The 16,098-nt window shown below is 42.6% G+C and overlaps 1 protein-coding gene across 1 annotated transcript in view; it reads right to left on the bottom strand.

Moving 5' to 3' along the window:
• Positions 1–6,549: 6,549 nt before the first annotated feature.
• Positions 6,550–16,098, bottom strand: part of LOC137615116 (tyrosyl-DNA phosphodiesterase 2-like) — a 91,297-nt gene continuing 81,748 nt past the window's right edge. The window contains exons 10-11 of the mRNA XM_068344747.1: positions 8,939–9,136; positions 6,550–7,241 (exon numbers count right to left, since the gene is read on the bottom strand). The gene's annotated coding sequence lies outside the window, so the exon portion shown is untranslated. The remainder of the gene's footprint in view (positions 7,242–8,938; positions 9,137–16,098) is intronic.

Genomic DNA, 16,098 nt, shown 5'->3' with positions numbered 1-16,098 from the left:
TCACACCCAGGGGGGTGGGTGAAAAACCAGTGTACAAGACTAAAGGATAGCTAAGTATCCCGTATTTCATATAATCAGTTATCCACAATAACAATGAAATAATAAGTACCTGGTAAGGAAGTCAACTTGAACCGTTACTCTGCCTTTAATAAGATCGTCTTCCTTACTGAGCGCAGCGTTCCTCTTGGGAGGCTGAATCAACTCAAAGGTGCTAAAGTATACAGGGCTGCAACCCATACTAAAGGACCTCATCACAACCTTTAACCTCGGCGCTTCTCAAGAAAGAATTGACCACCCGCCAAATCAACGAGGATGTGGAAGGCTTCTTAGCCGACCGTACAACCCATAAAAAGTATTCAAGAGAAAGGTTAAAAAGTTATGGGATTATGGGAATGTAGTGGCTGAGCCCTCGCCTACTACTGCATTCGTTGCTACGAATGGTCCCAGGGTGTAGCAGTACTCGTAAAGAGACTGGACATCTTTGAGATAGAATGATGCGAACACTGACTTGCTTCTCCAATAGGTTGCATCCATAACACTCTGCAGAGAACGGTTCTGTTTGAAGGCCACTGAAGTAGCCACAGCTCTCACTTCATGTGTCCTTACCTTCAGCAAAGCAAGGTCTTCTTCCTTCAGATGAGAATTTGCTTCTCTAATCAGAAGCCTGATGTAGTAAGAAACTGCGTTCTTAGACATTGGTAGAGAAGGCTTCTTGATAGCACACCATAAGGCTTCTGATTGTCCTCGTAATGGTTTTGACCTTCTTAGATAGTACTTAAGAGCTCTAACTGGGCAAAGTACTCTCTCCAGTTCGTTCCCCACCATGTTGGACAGGCTTGGGATCTCGAACGACTTAGGCCAAGGACGGGAAGGAAGCTCGTTTTTAGCCAAAAAACCGAGCTGCAAGGAACATGTAGCCGTTTCAGATGTGAAACCTATGTTCCTGCTGAAGGCGTGGATCTCACTTACTCTTTTAGCTGTTGCTAAGCACACGAGGAAAAGAGTTTTTAATGTGAGGTCCTTAAAAGAGGCTGATTGGAGCGGTTCAAATCTTGATGACATTAGGAACCTTAGGACCACGTCTAGATTCCAGCCTGGAGTGGACAACCGACGTTCCTTTGAGGTCTCAAAAGACCTAAGGAGGTCCTGTAGATCTTTGTTGGAGGAAAGATCCAAGCCTCTGTGGCAGAAAACCGCTGCCAACATACTTCTGTAACCCTTGATCGTAGGAGCTGATAGGGATCTTACGTTCCTTAGATGTAACAGGAAGTCAGCAATCTGGGTTACAGTGGTACTGGTTGAGGAAACTGCATTGGCCTTGCACCAGCTTCGGAAGACTTCCCATTTAGACTGATAGACTCTGAGAGTGGATGTCGTCCTTGCTCTGGCAATCGCTCTGGCTGCCTCCTTCGAAAAGCCTCTAGCTCTTGAGAGTCTTTCGATAGTCTGAAGGCAGTCAGACGAAGAGCGTGGAGATTTGGGTGTACCTTCTTTACGTGAGGTTGACGCAGAAGGTCCACTCTTAGAGGAAGAGTCCTGGGAACGTCGACCAGCCATTGCAGTACCTCGGTGAACCATTCTCTCGCGGGCCAGAGGGGAGCAACCAACGTCAGCCGTGTCCCTTTGTGAGAGGCGAACTTCTGAAGTACCCTGTTGACAATCTTGAACGGCGGGAATGCATACAGGTCGAGATGGGACCAATCCAGCAGAAAGGCATCCACGTGAACTGCTGCTGGGTCTGGAATCGGAGAACAATATAAGAGGAGCCTCTTGGTCATCGAGGTAGCGAATAGATCTATGGTTGGCTGACCCCACAGGGCCCAAAGTCTGCTGCAAACATTCTTGTGAAGGGTCCACTCTGTGGGGATGACCTGACCCTTCCGGCTGAGGCGATCTGCCATGACATTCATATCGCCCTGAATGAGCCTCGTTACCAGCGTGAGCTTTCGATCTTTTGACCAAATGAGGAGGTCCCTTGCGATCTCGAACAACTTCCTCGAATGAGTCCCTCCCTGCTTGGAGATGTAAGCCAAGGCTGTGGTGTTGTCGGAGTTCACCTCCACCACCTTGTTTAGTTGGAGGGACTTGAAGTTTATCAAGGCCAGATGAACTGCCAACAACTCCTTGCAATTGATGTGAAGTGTCCTTTGCTCCTGATTCCATGTTCCCGAGCATTCCTGTCCGTCCAGTGTCGCACCCCAGCCCGTGTCCGATGCGTCCGAGAAGAGACGGTGGTCGGGGGTCTGAACAGCCAATGGTAGACCTTCCTTGAGAAGAATGCTGTTCTTCCACCACGTTAGAGTAGACCTCATCTCTTCGGAAACAGGAACTGAGACCGTCTCTAGCGTCATGTCCTTTATCCAGTGAGCAGCTAGATGATACTGAAGGGGGCGGAGGTGGAGTCTCCCTAACTCGATGAACAGGGCCAGCGATGAAAGTGTCCCTGTTAGACTCATCCACTGCCTGACTAAGCATCGGTTCCTTCTCAGCATGCTCTGGATGCATTCTAGGGCTTGGAAGATCCTTGGGGCCGACGGACAAGTCCGAAAAGCTCGACTCTGAAGATCCATACCCAAGGAGACAATGGTCTGGGATGGAACGAGCTGAGACTCCTCAAAATTGACCAGGAGGCCCAGTTCCTTGGTCAGATCCATAGTCCCTTTGAAAATCTCCAGACAGCGACGACTTGTGGGAGCTCTTAAAAGCCAGTCGTCTGACGGAGCCGGACACAAGATCATGATACTGCTGCACAGTCTGTGAACTGTCAATCATGGGCAAGCGAGGAAGTACAGTGACAACCCGAATCTGTCTAGATTGTCTGGGTCGTACAGACAACTCCTTAACGGGTTGCTGAGGTTGCCGCACTGCGTCACAACAAGTCACTTCTGTTGGTTGTTGAACGTCTTCCCCGTGACACATTGACTCCGTAAACAAAAAATCCTCTAACAAGGACTAAGCTTGGACTGCATGTCATGCAACACAGCTCAAGGTCTATGGGAGCAGGTGTGGTAACAGACGGGATTAGCGACTGAAGTGGAACCATAACCTTCCCTGTAAGCATGTTATGCTTAAATAAAAGTCCATAAGAGGTTATGCAGCTAAAGGCTCCCTCCAAATGACAGAGTCCTCAAGGGAATATCAGAAGGAGGGAGAAAAGAACTTTCTCATCTACAGGGACCTTATCCTAGAAAAGCTAAGTTCTCTGAGTGAGGGTTCACTGGTGCAAAAGCAGCAGACTAGAAGGCAACGTTATGAAACTGCTTGACAGTCTAGTGAGTTGGCAACAACCCAAGATGTGTGACTGAGAAGCATGCGGTAAGGTATGCAGAGCATGATGTATGCAGAGTATGCTGTATGCAGAGCATGCTGTATGTAGAGCATGTTGTGTGTAGAGCATGCTGAATGCAGAGCATGCTGTATGCAGAGCATGTTGTATGCAGAGCATGCTGAATGCAGAGCATGCTGTATGCTGAGCATGTAGTAAGCAGAGCCTGCTGTAAGCAGAGCCTGCTGTAAGGAGAGCAGAGCGTGTGCATGGCGTTTAACATTTCTCAGAAATTCCATGACCAGTGCTAGAGTGCTTTATGCATGCTTGCATGGGGATTAAAAATCAACATAATGTTTACCTTACATTCATAACTCATGATTCATATTTTTGCCATGGTTTGAAAATGGAGGTAAGGTATGCTGAACAGTAGAGTCATAACGAGCTGGAACAACAATAGTTGTGGTTTCCTCTTCAAGACTCTGTTGAGGGAACACCTGAGGCTCAGTCTGCAAAGGCTGAATAAAAGACAAGCAGAAGGAAGGCGCATGGGTGGAGGAGGCTGACTCCTAGCATGAGTGGTTGAACCCAAGGGTTGCGCTTGCTGAGCGGTTGGCGGAAGCGGAGTAGCAAGTTCCAGTTCCTGTGGTGTGAGCGGAGCGCGATGAGGAAGAGGCTGCGCAGAACAAGGTAAATGTCTCGCAAGCTGAGGCTCCTGAGGCGCAAGGCTAAGGTGTTGTGGTGCTTGCCTTGTGGAGGGTTGAGCTCGCTGCAGCGAGAGCTGAGGAGACTGACTCATGGACGGGAGAGGTTGTTGTACCTCAACCGAGTGTTGCATCACTGGTGGAACAGCAAGTGGAGGCGGAGGAAGAGAGGTAAAATCCTCCTGATCCCATTGTAAAGGTTGCCTTAAGGAAGGCGGAGGCTGAACACCACTGGGAACAGCAAACTCAGCACGTGGCTCAACATCGTACGCCTGGCAGGTGATACTGCGATCAGGCGGAGCGAGCGTAGTCGGAGGGAGTGTAGGCGGAGGCGGAGGAGCAACACTCTCAGCCCGACACTCACGCATCAAGTCCGAAAGCTGTGCTTGCATGGACTGTAGTAGAGTCCACAACATCGTACGCCTGGCAGGTGGTACTGCGATCAGGCGGAGCGAGTGTAGGCGGAGGGAGTGTAGGCGGAGGCGGAGGAGCAACACTCTCAGCCCGACACTCACGCATCAAGTCCGAAAGCTGTGCTTACATGGACTGTAGTAGAGTCCACAACATCGTACGCCTGGCAGGTGGTACTGCGATCAGGCGGAGCGAGCGTAGGCGGAGGGAGTGTAGGCGGAGGCGGAGGAGCAACACTCTCAGCCCGACACTCACGCATCAAGTCCGAAAGCTGTGCTTGCATGGACTGTAGTAGAGTCCACAACATCGTACGCCTGGCAGGTGGTACTGCGATCAGGCGGAGCGAGCATAGGCGGAGGGAGTGTAGGCGGAGGCGGATGCGCAACACTCTCAGCCCGACACTCACGCATCAAGTCCGAAAGCAGTGCTTGCATGGACTGTAGTAGAGTCCACTTGGGGTCGGCAGAAACTACAGTAGGCTGAGGTAAAGCCTTAACAGTCGAGCTCTGTTGTGGCAGAACCTAACTCCTCTTAGGCGGAGTGCATTCAACTGATGACTGAGGAGAGTCAGAGCTAACCCAATGACTGTGAACTCTTAACTTCGTACGTCTGGCATAGGTCTGGACTTTACGATTAAAAGGTCTTGAGACCTGAGACCAGCGTTTTCTCCCCTAAATTTCTTCTGCAGACGAGCAAAAATAAGGGCTCAATCGTCTGCGGGTGGGAGCGACGGTCTCGGTAAGACACGCCCACAACCACCGAGGATACTTCTGTGCGCCGATCAAGGCCTGCTGAACCCTTCTGCCCTTCGACATTGCTTCTCCCCTGGGCTTGGGAGCTTGCAAGAGGTCCCGGACTGGGAGGACGACTGGCGCGCACAAAAGTACCCTCACGCACAACACTGACATACTTTGCGCTAATCACTTATCACTTTGATTTCTGTTTGCACTTATTTCACTAAACTCGAAACTTTAAGTGGTTTGTACCTGAAACACGCAATTCTATCCTTTCTCAAAAGTTAGTAATTGCGAAAACAGAATTACAATGTAACAGAAAAATCTAATGAAAGATAATTCAGTGGCTGGAAAGAGACTAAACACTAGATCACTCTAGAAACGTTTAGTTTCTTCCCCTAAAGAGACTAGGGAGAAGAGCAAAAACGATAAAGACGTTACTCGTACGCCTGGCAGGCTTGAATGAAACGTTTATCCTCTTTCTCCCTCCGTCTCTATCTCTCTCTCTCTCTCTCTCTCTTGACTTAGAACCTGAGAGAAGAGCCCAATCATATATATCGTTAAAACATATTATTGTTAAAGGAAAAAACTGAAAAGTTCCTTTATTAGGATCAAAACCATTAAGTTAAGAAAGAATGAACAAAACGCTAGACACGGTTACTCTTACTGCAACGTGAAACCGTGAACATTCTTTCTCTATCGTAACGATAGAGTGCAAGTTGAACGTTCTGAACGTCAACAACTGCAGAGACAAAACAAAACGTTAGTTCAACTTTGAAAACAGTACGAGACTATCAAAGAAATTCTTTCAAACTCTGTGGCGGAAATAGCATAATATGTTAACAGGTAAAACCAAAATGACGGGCTCAATGTTAATTAACTTCGGTACCAAGAAAAGACCGCCTACTATTAGGAAGGTCGAATATAAACAAATATAAAAATTAATTTTAATAAGTTTATAATAAAAGGAAGTTAATCGAAGAGGCCTATAAGAGGCGGAGAGATATAAAATTAAGAAAGAGAGTCTATACTCTCTTAGACACCAACACTTCCGTCTAAGGGAAGGGTCGGCCATTGAAAGGTGAACGAGAGTTCATACTCTCTACGTCACCATAATTAATAAAATTAATTCCAAAAGCTAACTAAGCTAATATAGAAGTTTCCAGTAAAGCGACAGCCGAAATCAAAGAGAAATACTTCACCAAAGTCGTGAAAATACTCCAAGAACATAAGCGTATCCCAGAACGTCTTGCCGGAAGCACGACAGAGGAATAATTGAGGAGGTGTCAACAAGAAGTACTTGAGTACCTGGCCACAGGTGGCGCTGGTAAATACACCCCCTTCTAGTATTGTGATAGCTGGCGTATCCCTCCGTAGAATTCTGTCGGGCAACGGAGTTGACAGCTACATGATTATCGGGTAAGTTTAATATTGAAAAACTACATTTCATAAAATACTCTCGACATCCAAAACCTTTTTATCTATATATGACAGAAAAGGGTGGTTGTGTGATACTGTTACAAAATAGCAGTACAGTACTCATACCAAGTGAATATTAAATTCTACTTTACTTTTCTCAAATAAGGCCATTTCTAAAATCCTTCCACATGCAAAATACAGTACTGGTATTAAAAAAGATAATCACTATTACTATTACATACTACATAAATATAAAATAAACATTAACCTAAAGTGCACAAGAAACCATAGGACAACCTGTAAATGTCTAAATACTTCTCTTAGCCTACATTATGATCTTAAAAAACAAAATCTTTATAAAATCATACATAAAACAATCACATCACAACACTACAAACAAAAGCTATAAATATTCTAAAGACAAAATTATAAACTGTCATAATGAGGTCTGAATGAATGAGAATTTCATAACAGCAGAAAAAGCACATTTGATTATAAGCTATCAAGAACATTTTCATTCAACAATAAATAATTTCCCACGGGAAAAAAAAGGCTTGTCATTTAAATTTCCACAGTGAATATAGGTAGTGTTTAGAACTTATACCTCGTAACATGATCTACGACAAACATATTGAGATCATCGTGAGGCACTTGTAGCATATTAGGAAGTATAAATCAACCAACTCATAAAGCTTCCATAGACAAGGCCTGAGAGAGAAAAAAAGGTACAGGTAACAAAAAACTAAATAATTAATGTGCTTTGGTCTACACAAACCAATACAATACAGTACTGTATCCAAAATATCTACAGTTCAGAGAAGCATTCAAAATTATTTAAAAACAAACAATAATTGAAATAAATCTACAACTGAATTCTAAAAAAAAAAAAAAAAAAAAAACAGTATATAGGATGTTGAATTCATCTGGGCTATAGACATAGTTTGCTGATCACACATTTTAAAGAAAATTTCTATGCATCATACATTAAAACTTACAGCTTTAATAATAATTTATTGTCAGTATTAGTTAAGGCGCTAATTCCGAATAAGAAACACGTGGAGCAGTAGTTTATATCTAATATAAGGACTACTCTACTAAGAGAAGTCTTTGTTATGCCTATTATTGCCCTCAATTCTTCTGTCTGTTGGCAGAAACCAAACAGGCATAGAAAAAAATACCAGAAGTAGATGGGCCCTTTGAATAACAATCTCCTTAAAATTTTGAATATGATAATACAAAGAATGATCTCGCTCAATACGAACACAAGTGAGATCCAAACTTTTCTACATCGGTCATCACTAAGCCATTATCTGGTGATATGTACGGAGGTTATAGTTTAAAACAATATTCACGAAAAAGGAAAATATATGAATGCCTCAGTCAGAAGTTGTGAGGGCCCCTATCATCTAGGTCCAAGTAGCAAAAAACTAACTTAGGCAACAACCAAGAATTTGTACAGCAAATTTGAGTGCAAACATCAAGTCAGGCATAAAAATGCTTTGAATGAAAGTAAAGTATCTGAACAACAAAAAGGCTGTCAAGGTACCTTTATAAACCTGTGTTAATTGTCAGGGGAATCTAAGAAATGCCTCTGCCTTGTAAAAGAAAGCTTACCAGTATTATGCAAGGAGACAGACAAGCATCACCATGAAACAAATAGAGAATCAATACTTAGAAACTTTCAACTGATGTGGCCAACGATGAGTCAAAATACGGCCCCAGCAGTCAGTCAATTACTATAATACCTTTGAGTTACAGAAGGTCCCCAACTTACAAACACTCAAGAGATGCAAATACAAATCTAACTGAAATCATAAATATCAGATACAGTGTATTGTATCAAAAGTTCATACTGTAATGACATACTGTAATAAAACTATATCACTCAATGCAGTAAGCAAGACATTTGCAATAAGAAAAATGACTATTTGTTGACTTTTGCAGCTGAAAATCGTAGGGATGTGAGCTAGGGCAAAATTTGACAAAATTAGACTAAGGCCCTGTCCACACGATCGAGCATGCCCGACGGGCAAACAGTAATACCAGACCACAATAGTTAGTGAAAATGAGGGTTGATGACGTCAGAAGCGGGAAAAATAAAGTCAGGGATCTGGCAACACTGTATAATGCCAGATCCCTGTCTGTGGTTTTCCCCGCTTATGACGTCATTAACCCTCATTCTTACGAACTATTGTGGTCTGGTATCACTGTTTGCCCATCGGGCATGCTCGATCGTGTGGACAGGGCTTAACAGATAGCTTCTTTGAATCTATTAAGTTTGTAACTTGAGGACTTCAGTACAAGACAAAATGGTGAAGATTTACTAACACATCTTTCGACTCATTTCAACCACTTGAACAGTACAATTAAAAGATGAAAGTGATACAAATATCATGAGCACTAACCTTATTATTAACATAATTCTGCTCTTGGACTGAACTGTTTTCATGGCCAAAACTAAATGAGGTCACAAGATGGTCGATGTATTAGCCTGACAGATGAAGAATCTGGAGTTGAATATCCTATGCAAATTTCTCCTATTCACATAATATTGAAGGTGCTCAGTATGCTTGACATAGTATCTTCTTTCTAACCAAGGTTTCCTGAAGTAAGGATAGTAAATAAATTTTTTCTACTCTTTATAGAATCTGAGATTTTGTAACTAAGTATAGTAAAATTAACATTACAATATAGTCTTTTTATGTAACTTCAGTAGATTTTTCCTAATGTAAAAATGAACAAGAAAAGTCTTCACATCTATTGCCCTCGAGATAATTTGTTTGGGCTCTTTGTAATGGGTCTGCATAAGACTATGTAACATTAATGATACAAGTATTGCACTCCTTTCTAGTAGGTTTAAAGGATGTTCTAGGACAGTATTTCATTTCTGAAATACAGAACTCAGTTCTGAATGTTGTAAACATGTCAAGTCAATATCACTGGATAAACAGCATCAAGAGATTTCTATCTTAACACAAAAAAGTGAAGTCTACTATGGTGAAAACTTTGTAGTAGACCAACAGCAGCAAAGAAAAAAACATTGAAGGAAAAGAATTATGCTAGTTGAGGTATTCCAAAGAGGGGCTTAATCCAATATAAATCAAAGAGAAGAAAAGGTTATAAAGGTGAGACAAAAGGTTCCTGGCCAAGAAGGAAAAACCTTATATAACATGATCCACACACAGCTTGTGCTTGTTTTTAATTAGGATTTAGTTTGATTTCATCTAAATTTGGAAAATGACAGAAAAGTTACTTGAGCATTGGTAGAGAGATTGGTCTACTATGTGAATAACCAAATTCCTCTTTCTACCAAATTCTTAATTATGTTCCAAATGCATGTACATGATAGGTATTTCAAACCAGGCTACAAGTATTTCAAGAAAACTACAAGTGAAATGTGAATTTTGAATCTCTTTATAATGTTAAGATACTGATGACCTAGGACTTTCAAAATGTAGACCCCCATTAATCCAAAAATAACAAAACCCTCTCTTTAAAACCTCATTAGTTCACATTACCAAACTCGTCAGGTTTTAAAAGCTTATACTGTACGCAAAGAAATGTGTTTGATATTGAATAACCATTGCTATTATACAGTTTTTTACCAAAGTGTGGCATTGTAAACAGCAAGCAAAAGCAAAAGGGCATGGGATATCAGTTCATTTATCCACTGCATTTATAGGCATTGCAAAAGCCTTTGATAATGCAATAGTGAAACACTTTCTATGATGTTGTGAAAGTTTGATTGTCATCGTAAATATAAAAAAAACTAAATTAATTCCATGAAGGCTTGAAAGCCTAAGTACCATGTGATGAAAAAAGGTTAAGCTGTTTTCTATAAATTGTGGCATGAAGCAGTGATAAATGTAAACCCCAATATTGTCTGGCATAGTTTTTTAACACTAAAAATAATAAACTCTTGGATATAACGAGGAAAGGGTATATATTTACACTTTAGAATGGACGTAGAATTGTCTAATATTGGGTAGTTTCGGGTCAAAATAAAGATTGAGGATTGATAATTATGTTAGAGAGTTCTTCCATATATTTTCATAGCTATCCAAATACTACTCAAATCACCAGAAGCATGCAAAATATTTAGTGCAACAAATAATCCATCTAGGCTCCGTCAACTCATGATTTTTATAAAATCAAGGTTCTTTACTTAGGCTACAAGTTGTATTTTGTAATATACAGTATATTTATTTACAAAGAAAACTTATTTGGGTAAATATATGATACTATAATTTCTAGCCAAAGAGTGTCCCTTCATGCAGAATCCAAAGTTTCCATGGGTAGAAAACCACTGGGTCGGATTCATAGGACAGTCCATAATAAAAGACTGCATTGGATAAGCAATCTCAGAAAAATGGAGGACAGTTGAGTCCCCAACAAAATACTGTAAGGAGAACTTGAGTGTCCCTAGAAAGAGGCCTTAAAGCATCACTCTGAGCCCTGGTACCCACTTGAGCAGTTAATCTATCAATCTTGTTTACTTCCAAAAAAGGACCCAAAATTGAGGAAGAAATCAATTAATGTTTCTAAACCCTAGAGACTGCCACAACCATTGAGGTACATACTTGTTCTCTATCAATCTCCATAAGCACACAAAGGCTGCAACAGCCTTGGAAGTCCTATCCAAGATGGTTTGATCTATGATAATCTAAAAACAGATTTAGATCCTGATGTCCTGCAAATTTCTCATCTACATGACTAAAAATAACTTCTACAATACTAAAGAATCTGCAAAGGAAAGTATATCTAGAACTCCTTGAACTTATTAGCTACAAACAGCATTCCTTTGATAAACTTGCAAACCCTGTATTTTAGGAGTTTCATCTATAACATTAATGATGGCCTCAAGGCAGATCAAATTATAATCTTGAATAAAATTAGGTAATTGATCCGTTGTATACAACGAAGTGTCTACGGTGTAGATGCTTCAACAGTAAAGGAGAATGAGAATTACAAACCTTTCTGTATTTGGGATAACAATATTATTGATTCTTCTCAAAATGAAATGGGAGAATTGAGGTATACAAACAATCCAGGAAATAGCAGTCTCCAAAAACTTGAATATTTTTCACCAGTAAGTTTTGGTAAGACAGCAAAAAGAGAAACCTCATGAAATTCAGGCTCTGCCTGTGTCTTCATCCTTATCTTCATGTTTAGAAGGATGTACTGAGAGATTAATCCATACTTACTGGTTTTCCCATTTATTTACATCTTTGAACGGGAGCTGCTACACATTTGTTTTTCGAGGGATTCATTTTGGCAGTTGAAGAATATTCATCCCAGTAAGAGTTAACCGATGGTTCCAAGTGAACAAAGGGTACTGGCATCCAAAACATGATGCAACTGATCAGCTTTTAGCAACACATTATCAGGAAGCTATTTTTCAGGAAATCATACGATATGCCCCGCTAACCACACATGCAATACAAGGTTGCTTTTGAGGCTTACTTCAGTGAATGAAAAGGTACTACGATCCAGGCTACCAACTCTGTTCTGCCTTGCAATTGACTTGTCTAAAAGAGTGGCTAAGACTCTGGGATGACAAGGGTTTTCCAGCTGAGGCTTTATGAGAGAGTCTTGACTCTAACACTGTACATCATTCAAACATGTACTGAATGGAACACTGTTACCACTAGACCTGACTTGAGAAATCAAGTTGGGGTTATAAATAGTGCAGGAAAGGTTAGAATTAATGCCCTTAAGGAAGGACTTGTTGGCCTTACGAGATTTCACAAATGAAGCTAAAAATGTTTAGTGTTTTAAAAAGATCCTTACTATCAAAAACTGATTTGTAAAGTACTGTACTGTATTTGAGTCTGGTGCGGGTGCATCATTTCCCCAATCATCCCCATTGCTGTATAAGCTAGCCTTCTCTTCTCTGGATTTAGCCCTGAATTAAAAGTAAGTTTCCTTTTGTGCTTGGATCTCCTAATTTGGTAGACAACTATAGAATAATGTTATTTTCCTTAGTAAAATAAATCTTTGAATATACTTACCCGATGATCATATAGCTGCATCCCTGCTGCCCGACAGAAAAAATCTACGGGCGGAATACGCCAGCGATCGCTATACAGGTGGGGGTGTACATCAACAGCGCCATCTGTCAAGTAGGTACTCAAGTACTCGATGTCAACATAGAACCAATTTTCTCCTCTGTCCCACTGGTTCTCTATTGGGGAGGAAGGGTGGGTCCTTTAATTTATGATCATCGGGTAAGTATATTCAAAAATTTATTTTACTAAGGAAAATAACATTTTTCAATATCAAACTTACCCGATGATCATATAGCTGATTCACACCCAGGGGGGTGGGTAGAGACAAGCATTACAAGTTGACATTATGAGCTAAGTATTCCGTATTTCATTTTAGCAGTTATTCAAAATAACAAGCATAAAACAAATAAGTACCTGGTAAGGAAGACGACTTGAACAATTACTCTGCCTTTTTAAGTACGTCTTCCTTACTGAGCCTCGCGATCCTCATAGGATGCTGAGCGACTCCTAGGAGCTGAAGTATGAAGGGTTGCAACCCAAACTAAAGGTCCTCATCAAAACCTCTAATCTAGGCGCTTCTCAAGAAATGATTTTGACCACCCGCCAAATCAAGTAGGATGCGAAAGGCTTCTTAGCCTTCCGGACAACCCAAAAATATTTCAAGAGAAAGATTAAAAAGGTTCTGGAATTAGGGAATTGTAGTGGTGGAGCCCCCACCACTACTGCACTCGTTGCTACGAATGGTCCCAGAGTGTAGCAGTTCTCGTAAAGAGACTGGACATTCTTAAGATAAAAGACGCGAACACTGATTTGCTTTTCTAATAGGTTGCGTCGAATATATTTTGCAGAGATCTATTTTGTTTAAAGGCCACGGAAGTTGTGACAGCTCTAACTTCGTGTGTCCTTACCTTCAGCCAAGCTTGGTCTTCCTCATTCAGAAGGGAATGAGCTTCTCGTATTAACAGTCTGATAAAAATAGGATAAAGAATTCTCTGACATAGGCAAAGATGGATTCTTAACTGAACACCATAAAGCTTCAGACGGGCCTCGTAAAGGTTTTAAAATAGAACTAAAGAGCTCTTACAAGACATGATACTCTTCCTAGTTCATTTCCAACCATACGATAAGTTTGGAATATCGAACGATATGGGTCAAGGCCGAGAAGGCAGCTCGTGTTTGGCTAGAAAACCAAGATGTAGAACATGTAGCCGTTTCGGATGAGAATCCGATGTTCTTGCTGAAGGCATGAATCTCACTGACTCTTTTAGCTGTGGTTAAGCATATCAGGAAAAGAGTCTTAAAGGTGAGATCTTTCAGGGAGGCTGATTAAAGTGGTTCGAACCTGTCTGACATAAGGAATCTTAGAACCACGTCTAAATTCCAACCAGGTGTAACCAAACGACGCTCCTTCGTGGTCTCAAAAGACTTAAGGAGGTCCTGTAGATCTTTATTGTTGGAAAGATCTAAGCCTCTGTGACGGAAGACTGATGCCAACATGCTTCTGTAACACTTGATAGTGGGAGCTGAAAGAGATCGCTCTTTCCTCAGATATAAGAGGAAGTCAGCTATTTGAGTTACAGAGGTACTGGTCGAGGATACGGATACTGACTTGCACCAGTTTCGGAAGATATCCCACTTCGATTGGTAGACTCTAAGGGTGGATGTTCTCCTTGCTCTAGCAATCGCTCTGGTTGCCTCCTTCGAAAAAACCTCTAGTTCTCGAGAGTCTTTCGATACTCTGAAGGCAGTGAGACGAAGAGCGTGGAGGCCTTGGAGTACCTTCTTTACGCGTGGCAGACGTAGCAGGTCCACCCTTAGGGTAAGAGTTCTGGGAACGTCTACTAGCCATCGAAGTACCTCGGTAAGTTATTCTCTCGCGGGCCAGAGGGAAGCAACTAGCGTCAACTTTGTCCCTTCGTGAGAGGCGAACTTCTGCAGTACCTTGTTGACAATCTAGAACGGAGGGAATGCATATAGATCTAGATGAGACCAATCTAGTAGAAAGGCATCTATAAGAACTACTGCTGGGTCCGGGATAGGTGAGCAAAGTATTGAGAGCCTTTTGGACATCGAGGTTGCGAAGAGATCTATGGTTGGCTGGCCCCAGGTGACCCAAAGTCTCTTGCATACATCCTTGTGGAGGGTCCAATATGTTGGAATTATTGTCCCTTCCTACTGAGACAATCTGCTAATACATTCAAGTTGCCTTGGATGAAACTCGTTACTAGTGAAAAGTCTAGACCTGTTGAACAGGAGAGGAGGTCACTTGCGAACTCGTACCATGTCAGAGAGTAGGTCCCTCCTTGCTAGGAGATGTACATCAAAGCAGGGAGTTGACCGTGTTCACCTCCACTACTTTGCCTTGAAGGAGAGACCTGAAGCTTTTCCAGGTCAGACGTACTGCCAGAAGCTTCTTGCAGTTGAAATGCATTGTCCTTTGACTCGAGTTCCATAATCCCGAGCATTCCCTACCGCCTAAGGTCGCACCCCAGCCTACGTCCGATGCGTCTGAGAGGAGAACGTGGTTGGGAGTCTGAACAGTCAGGGGAAGACCCTTTCAAAGGTAGATAAAGTCCTTTCATCAAGTCAGAGCAGACTTATCTTCCGGAAACCGGGATCGAGACCGCTTCTAGCGTCTTGTCCTTTTCCAGTGAAGAGCTAGATGATACCGAAGAGGACGGAGGTGTAGTCTTCCAAGTGACACCAATTGAACCACGGATGACAGTGTCCTAACCAGACTCATCCACAGCCTGACAGGGCCGTGTTCCTTCTTCAGCATCTTCTGGATGGATAGCAGGGCTGGGGGTTGATCGTCTTGTTCAGCCATGTCCTCATCAGAGGGTTCCTCATCCGAAACTGATGAGGAAACGGCAACGGAGTGGGCAACGTCTGACTCGCTGAATCCGGTCGCACTGGTGGATGCGTGACGGAGCCGGACACAAGATCATGGTACTGCTGCACAGTCTGTGAACTGTCAACCATGGGGACGCGAGGAAGTACAGCAACAACCCGAAACTGTCTAGACTGTCTGGGTTGTGCAGACAACCCCTTATCGGGATGCTGAGGTTGCCGCACTGCGTCACAACAAGTCACCTCTGCTGGTTGTTGAACGTCTTCCTAGTGACACACTGAACGTCCATAACCACCTCCGAGAGTCGCTTAACGTCAACGTGCGACTGGCAACCCACACTGGGTCGCACCGGTGGAGGAACCATCTCAACTGGCGGACGTGAGTAGGATACCTCAGCGTCAACAGGGCGTACAACCAACCGGTAGGAAGGTTGTTGGCTAGAAGGTTCTTCTCCGTAAAAAAAATCCTCTATCAAGGACTAAGCTTGGACTGCATGTCTTGCAACAAAGCCCAAGGTCTATGGGAGCAGGTGTGGCAACAGACGGGGTTAGCGACTGAAGCGGAACCATTTACCATCCCTGGAAGCATGTTATGCTTTAAAGTCCATAGGAGGCTAAGCAGCTTAAGGCTCCTCTCCAAATGACAGAGTCCTCAAGGGAAAATCAGAAGGAGGGAGAACAGCACTTTCTCATCTACAGGAACCATG

This window comes from Palaemon carinicauda, chromosome 21 (assembly GCF_036898095.1).
Source record: "Palaemon carinicauda isolate YSFRI2023 chromosome 21, ASM3689809v2, whole genome shotgun sequence".
Taxonomy (NCBI): Eukaryota; Metazoa; Arthropoda; class Malacostraca; order Decapoda; family Palaemonidae; genus Palaemon; species Palaemon carinicauda.
The sequence above is the reverse complement of the archived record's forward strand: the minus strand, read 5'-3'. Positions and strand labels throughout refer to the sequence as shown.